Source organism: Tamandua tetradactyla, chromosome 9, assembly GCF_023851605.1.
Source record: "Tamandua tetradactyla isolate mTamTet1 chromosome 9, mTamTet1.pri, whole genome shotgun sequence".
Taxonomy (NCBI): domain Eukaryota; kingdom Metazoa; phylum Chordata; class Mammalia; order Pilosa; family Myrmecophagidae; genus Tamandua; species Tamandua tetradactyla.
The window spans coordinates 102957112-102964809 of NC_135335.1; the positions used below are offsets into that span (position 1 = coordinate 102957112).

The 7698-nt window shown below is 38.2% G+C and overlaps 1 pseudogene; it reads right to left on the minus strand.

Moving 5' to 3' along the window:
- Window positions 1–1176: 1176 nt before the first annotated feature.
- LOC143645772 (transmembrane protein 230 pseudogene) lies at window positions 1177–1894 on the minus strand (annotated as a pseudogene).
- Window positions 1895–7698: the final 5804 nt, after the last annotated feature.

Here is a 7698-nt window from a genome sequence, read left to right on the forward strand (position 1 = left end):
TGAATAACAACAGGACCAATTTACAATTGGCATTGCAAATAAAAATGCTAAAACATGGCATGCAAATATTGTTTTAAAAGATCATCCATGTTGGAAAAACATGGAGCAAAAAAGATTAAAAACGGGCTGCAATAAAGGATGGATCTTTCCATTCTAGTCATTACTCATTATCCTTTTCTGTCAAAAAAGAAAAGAAGAAACCACCATCAGAAACAAACAAACAAACAAACCAGAAACAAAGGCTAAAATAATAAATATTTTAAAATAACTTTTTAAAACAAATTAAACAAAAAAGAAAAAAACATTTTTAAAAGACAAAAAAACAATGAAAAAAAATAATGAAAAAGGCATCATCAAATCTTATCTAATTAATCTGAGTTAGAATGTTTAGTTAAATTTCATGAAATGTTTTAGTTAAACCATAAATTTCCTGGTATGTCTGAAACCAGGAAATGTGAAGAAATGAGACTAAGCAAGAAAAGAGACTGTAGAATTAAGTGTCTCCACTTCTATACTACCTGGAGTCTCTCCTGGGACATTCCTTTTATATGTTCACTGAAAATTTATCAGAAACATCATCTTTTTTTTTTTTTTTTTTTGGATCTTGACATTTTAATTTTCTTTGAATACAAGTTACTTTTTGCAAACTTGAGAACAGAATGACACTAAGCAAATCTAGTTTGCTGATGATGGAGGCCCACTCTTCCCATCTTCCACAGAATGACATAATACAAGATGCTAACAATGGGACCATAAAACTTGAAGTAACCACTTATCTACATTTTTCATTATGAAACAACCAAAAATTCAGCCCTTAAAGGCATTCTATAAAGAGCATCTTGATCTACAAAAGGATAGAATGACCCAAATTAGATGCTGGCCATGCTGTCAGTGCTGACGCAGGCTTGGTACAGGGAGAAAGTGTTTGCATTTTGAAAAGCTGCTCTGAGGCTTTGAAATTTACTGGTTGCTATCAATAAGAAAGCAAGTGAATATGCTACAGATGCACTGACATAAATATTTGCTTTTACCAAAGTCTTTCCTGGAACACACGTTAGAGATAAGTGAAGGGGATAAAATATTTAGATATTTTCAAAAGAAATTATACTATACATATTTTTGTTGTCACAAGAACAAAAGGAGCAGGGAGGACTATTTAAAAACGGTAGTGGTGGCACCTTGAGCTCTAGAAAGGGTGATAGTGGCAGCACTTTGTACTACAGAATAAGTTCCCGCTTCCCTGTACAATTAAAACTGCTATTTTTCATGATACAAGTGAAGTAGAAAACCTCACCAGGAGCTTTTGCCAGGGCCAGGAGATGAAAAATAAAGCATGCCCTGCGTAGCCAATGGTAAGCTCAGTTAAAATTATCGGAATGGACCCATAAAATCTGGCCAAACTTTCGTTAAACATTTGCAAACTGCAGAATTCCTTAGCCCTTAGCCGTAGTTTCTGTCCAGTGTCTTAAGCTGGACTCAGTCCCATCTGTGACTCTTCTCTGGGCTGGGGCGGGTGCTAATCACCAAAGTTTGCAATTTCATCGCGGGAGAACCCGGGAAGTCTCCGGATTCACAGTAGGCCATGCGCAGGTGGTATACACCCGGTAGGAACAACAGGATGCCAATGACCAGGAGTGGAACCCTCCCCCCCCCCGCCCCCCCCGTCTGCTCCCCATTTGCTGAAGGAGCCCGCCAGCAGGAGGAAACCTATGACAATAAGGAAGGAGCCAATCGCAAACAGCATGATGATAAGTGCAATGGCCTTATAAGGAATCTTAGGCGGGCTTTTCTCCAACTGAAGCTCAATGTAGCCACTCTCTGTTCTGGAGAGCTTTGAGTATTTCACTTTAGTACTGGCGATTCCAGTAGCCAGGGCGGTCCGGATGGCATCATAATGTCACCGCGCCAGTTGAAGCTCGGCCCCCCACCACCCCGCGCTCGCCCACAGCTGGTCCCCGAGGCGCCTCCGCCTGCAGGGCGCACCCCACCAAACTGCCAGAAACATCGTTTTATTGAACATTTTGAAGTATTCAAGGTTTTAGAGACCATTTGTTAAGATAAGAGCCTATAAGAAATCCATGTGAGAAATATAAGGAGCGATTGCCTAAGAATTCACTTGAGTCTTCCTCGAAAGGGGCCCAAAACTCAAATTTAAAATGCATCCACAATCACCCTCATCTCTTACTAAATGATCGGCATATCTACTTTTTTGCGACCGCAGACCCCTAAGAAATAATACGTTACCCTCGTTCTCTAGAAACTGCTCCCCAGTAAGACTCTTCCCCCATCTAAGGTTTCAGTTTTAGAATGTGAAGACTTAGGAGATAGAAGAATCCAGAAAAAAAAAAATAACTCCTACTCTATCCTTACCTGTTTTACAGTATTGCAGAGTTCTCCCATCTTTTAGTTGTTGGTCTTTTTTTTGGCATGGGCAGGCGCCAGGAATCAAAGGCGGATCTCCCCATGGCAGACAAGAATTCTGCCACTGAGCCCCAGTCACACCACCCTGTTACTGTTCGTTCCCTTGCTTCCCCTCCCCCATCCTGTTTAGCTCCTTCCTCTTCTTCCTCCTCCTTTAGATTTTTCCATTAACTTAACCCAATCATTTGAGTCCAAACAACAATGAAAGATATCTTGGACTTAAGTACAAGATTGTTTCATAATTTCACAAATGAGGTTAAAAGAATTTCAGCTCCTGACACATGGATCCTCTTTCTTTGGAAGGACTCTTAACCAAGGGATCTCTGTTTATTCCTGGTACTGCAATAGCACAAAATCAAATTTCAAAAAACACTGAGGCAGTTTACCATTTGCCAGTTAGATTTATTAGCCATGAGGCGTCTTGCTCCTATTGGAATTCATCAGCTCCAACGACAAAGGCTGGATTGCTGGGCCTTAGTCAAAGGTCTGGGGAGTGAACACTGGCTCTGGTTTCTGCCGATGCAGGTTTGCATTGAAGCTGCGGCAGGTAATTTGTTGTACAAGTTTCTTCATCAATCAACTGGGCCTCAAATTTACACCTCCTCAATTCTGCAATTTTTTATTTTTTCAAAAATAAAAAATACAGTGTGGTTACTAAGCATTTCCATAAATGGAAACCATACTTGTCAGATGAGCTTTAAATTAGGAAACACAGCAAGAAGACTCCGGGGTCTCCTCTGTACCCAGCCCACCTGGCATCTCACTTGAAGAATTGGAGCCTGTGGCATCCTCCCAAAGGGGGCTGGATCCAGTCAGGAAGCAAGAAAACTCTTCTGGTTTTTCCAAATTTTTTTTACAGAAAATGCACATGGGACAACTCATCATGAAGTTGAATTTGTATGCACATCGGCATACAGCTAAATCCCAAAATAAGTTTCTTAAAAGCATGCTTGTTTGTTTTTTTTTTGCTGATTTGATGGTAAACAAGAAAGCCCAAAGGGTCCTGGGAAGGTCTTTGCATTTTTCTTTAAGCTGCAAATATTTCAACAGACAGAAAAAGAAAAAAAAAAAAAAGATCTTCCCGAGCAAAACAAATAAAACAGTTAAAGAGCTGCATATAATGGTTTCAGAGAGGGCTATAACGATGTAATGCATTGATTATGAGTTTAGCTCCCCCACTGTCTCCCACAGGAGGAGGACTTAGTAGTGTTTAGTCATCCTTAGGTGTTTGCTGGACGAATGGCAGTGTCCAGGAGAACAGAAAACCTCAGGTATAGAGATTTGTTAAGCGGATCAAAGAGTTAAGCGAGAATACTGTCACTATTTCGGGAAGATGTGAGAATATGATCGTTCTAAGAATGCAAACACAAACCCCAGAGGCTTTTTAGAGTCAACTTATCAAATACAAGGGAAAGAATATTTATAATAAGCCCTGTTGGAAAAATACCATGAGTCAGGAAAGATGATCTTTGGATGTTTTCCTCTCCTTCTTCTGGAATTTTTCCATTCATTGTTCTCAATATTACTTTATTTTTCCCGGTCAAAGCCTGATTTCAGAAAGAATCTGGCACATTCATTCAGCCCGAGTTTCAGTGACTGAAACAGTTTACTGTGAAACATTAACTATATTTCAGTCAACATTAACATTAGTCAAGGTTAACCGTGGGAGAGTGACATGGGAAAGAACCCAACTAGTCCAAGTATTACAACATCAGTAGGCAACCTAGACAAGCTTTAGCATTAGCCATCACATCAGGTACATGAAAAGGTTTAACATACTGTAATATCATTTCCATTTACTTATAACTGGGATCAACATCTTAACCTGAGCTCACACATTTCTAATTACAGAATTAAAGGTATCGCATCAGAAGATGGAGGGAGGCAATTTTGTAGAAGTATAAATAAACTTTCTGGGAAAATTAGATTGTTGAATTCACTGACTTTACCTGTTTGTAAAGCCTGCTTATTGATATTCTAATAGTATTTTGGCCTTCCTAACTAGTAAAAATAGCTAGTAAAAATGAAACTAGGGAATTCCTGTCATTGAAATATGCAATCTCTAATAGACCTGTGAGTTTCACCCTGCAAATCTCTCAGCTGCTTGCTCAGGTCCCAGGCTGAACCAGGTACTCAAATACCAATCTGTGTTTGTGAAGAGGCAATGTTTAATTGTTTTTGTTTTTGTTAAAATAAAGCTAATCTTTCTACATTCCTGAGACTGACTATATTCTTTTTTTTTTCCTCTTGCATGGGCAGGCACCAGGAATCAAACCCAGGTCTCCGGCATGGCAGGCAAGAATTCTGCCTGTTGCACCATCATGGCTCTCTCTCTGAATATATTCTTTTTGATAATTATTATAAGTTCTATATTTCTGCAACATTCCTTGGCCTGTGTTCTCATTAATATTTCCATTAAATCATTCTCTTTTGAAATAAAAAATTTATCTTGTACTTTTTAGAACTGTTTTTTGATTACATTCTCCATGCCTCTTCTTTTCCTTCTTCTCTATAAATTGTTAGCATCTAAGGAATTTAATGCCTTGTCAAATATGCTTAATTAATTTTAAGATATGTGTCCAGAAATGTTTGTGTTAAAAACAGACCAGCTCTTTGACTACTGTGAAGCGGCCCGATTTTTGAATATTTTCCTTTTGTGCCATGCATATAAACTGCACTGTAGACCTGCTAGATGCTTGCCCTATATAGGTCCATTTTTCTCATGTTATTTAGATTTCAAAATTCCCAAAAGGAAAGTAAGATTACCATTACAGTAATCAACCTCAGAGGTTTGTTTGTCTTTGCTTTATAAATTCCTAACCTTTTCCTGATGTAGCAGAAAGTATGCGAAGCTCAGGTTAGGTCAACAGCTGAGTCAAGGTTAACTGTGGGAGAATGACATGGGAAAGAACCCAACTAGTCCAAACATCAAAATTTCAGTAGGCAACTTAGACCAGCTTTAACATTAGCCATCACATCAGGTACATTCACACTTCATATATTTTGTTAATAGATTCCACGAACTCTTAGTACCTGCTTTTTCTTTTTGCTGCAGAGAGGGGATTTCATTTCCCTTAAAGCACTTTATCTTCTGCAGGGGATAATTCTGTTCTTGGCTTCTGGAACAGCTCATAAATCAGACCTCCTGAATTACAGAGTACAGCAGTTAACTAAATGGTTTCTCATCCCCTGGGAAGCCTAGGTAGGAAAAGCTACTTACAGAAGCGATTAAGTATGGAACTTTAGCTTTAGGCACTGAGTAGCGGTGGACTCATGAGCTTTTACATTTTTATTTGGAATTTTGTTTATTTTGGCTCTCTCAGTTCCAACATCTGAGAAAAATACAACTCCAAGCTTATGTTGCCAGGTTCAACTGTGAAAGACAGACACGGGGGCCACGTTTGGGGAACGTAGCCTCTTCTGGCAATATATCCATCTGCAATACATCCACAGAGTCTCTGCTATTCCAAGTACACGCCTGTTTCTGAATAAAGAAGACCTTCACTCTGTGGGATAAAATTTTGTATATAGCACTTTTGTTCTCAACTCCACATGTGATTTCCTGCTTCGCATCTGTCAGGTTAACTCAACTGAAAGGATATCAGTGCTCCCAAACTACGGGAACAAATTATAATGAAATAATTTTGGGAAAATTGAGCTGAAAAAAAATGATAGCTTTTAAAAAATTAAATAATCATTAGTGAATATTCTAATGTCCATTGTAAATCTTCAAGAGTGGAGGAGTATTTTCCAACATATTTGGACTTTTCTTTTTTCAGAGTATCTATTAAAACATCATGTTCTGCAAGAAATCAAGCTATAGTAAAATTTCAGCTGAAAGCTTGCCTCAGTCATTCACACTCACTCCAACATAAATCAGAATCATAATTTTGCCAACTTGGTTGAATTTCAAAGAGCAATGTCACTTCGAACCAGATCCAGCATCCTATCTCTGACAGACTGTCATCAGTCTATGAGATGAGGTGTACACAAATGCTTTTTAAATCTGAAGTTCATAAAGTAACCTAGAAAGAGTTATTGTTATTTGATTAAGAACTTCAGCATATCATAGCAGAATTGAGGATTTATGAGAGAAAGAGAAGTTTGCAGGAGAGCATAGCAGTAGGTCACAGTGACAAAATCTTCCAATATTAAGAATGCAACTCTTATTCCCTAGTAGCCCTAAAGGGTCTCTTATGAATCTATAACCCAAGAATTTACCTAAATTTTGTACCACTTCTTGGGGTTATTATAACATCACTGCTATGAGGCTAAAAAAACTGTTCTGCTTATTTGAACAAAAATGATAAACTTAAAGCTTCAAGGGATGCCAGGGTATTTAGGTGGATATTTTCTGTAGAAGGAGGTTTAAAATAGAATAGAATAAGTGACACTCCTGATATGATTCTGGGTCCAGCAAGACCTTTTACTGATGAGGTTTAGAAGCTGCTTCCAAATCTGTATCTACAGGGCCATAGGAGAATGAAGTTAATAGAAGGATGGGGAACTCATTAATCTAAGACGAAGCCAGGCCAACTCCAGCCATATCAGTCATATCAATCATATCAGAGCTGGAGTGTCTTAAAGGGCAAAGGTATGCATTTCGTTGGTCAATTTTATTGACTAAGTCATCTGGAGTTCCTTTAAAAGGGTTTGGGCGTTTCAATATTAAAAAAAAAAACAAAAACAGAACAAGAAATCATTTAGTACAAATCACCATATTAAAAACCAAGAGAATGAGGCCCAAAGAGATTTAGCAAGATGCCCTAAGGGTGGTTTCAGGACCAGAGTAGAGTTTCTTTGAGAATCAACCATTCAATCTGTTTTTAACCACAGCAACAAATGCCTGTTTCTGATAGAGAAGAAACAGAGCTCTACAGATCTTCCATGGACTCTTATAGTTAGATAAACCTATATACTTGCTACAAATCATCTTGCTTAAAAAATAAGAAAATGGCTAGATGAAAGAAAAATATGGAAAGATACAAGGGGTAGAGTTGACCAGAGATATAAAGCAGATAGGAGAAAGCTTTGAGTTAATACTCTAAATCTGGACATGCAATAAAATAGTTCCCTGCTGGGAATAGGTGTTTTCCCCAAATGACTGCCTCTCAAGTACCTGCAATCAAAAGGTGATACATCAGTCCAGAGAAGTCTCTCTTTTCCAGAGAAGTAAGTCAATTAACTTACTTTGAGACTTTTGCTTCATGATGTAGAAGATTACTAAGGACTGTTATTCTTTTGGTCATAAGAAGAAAAACCCAAACACAATTAAAA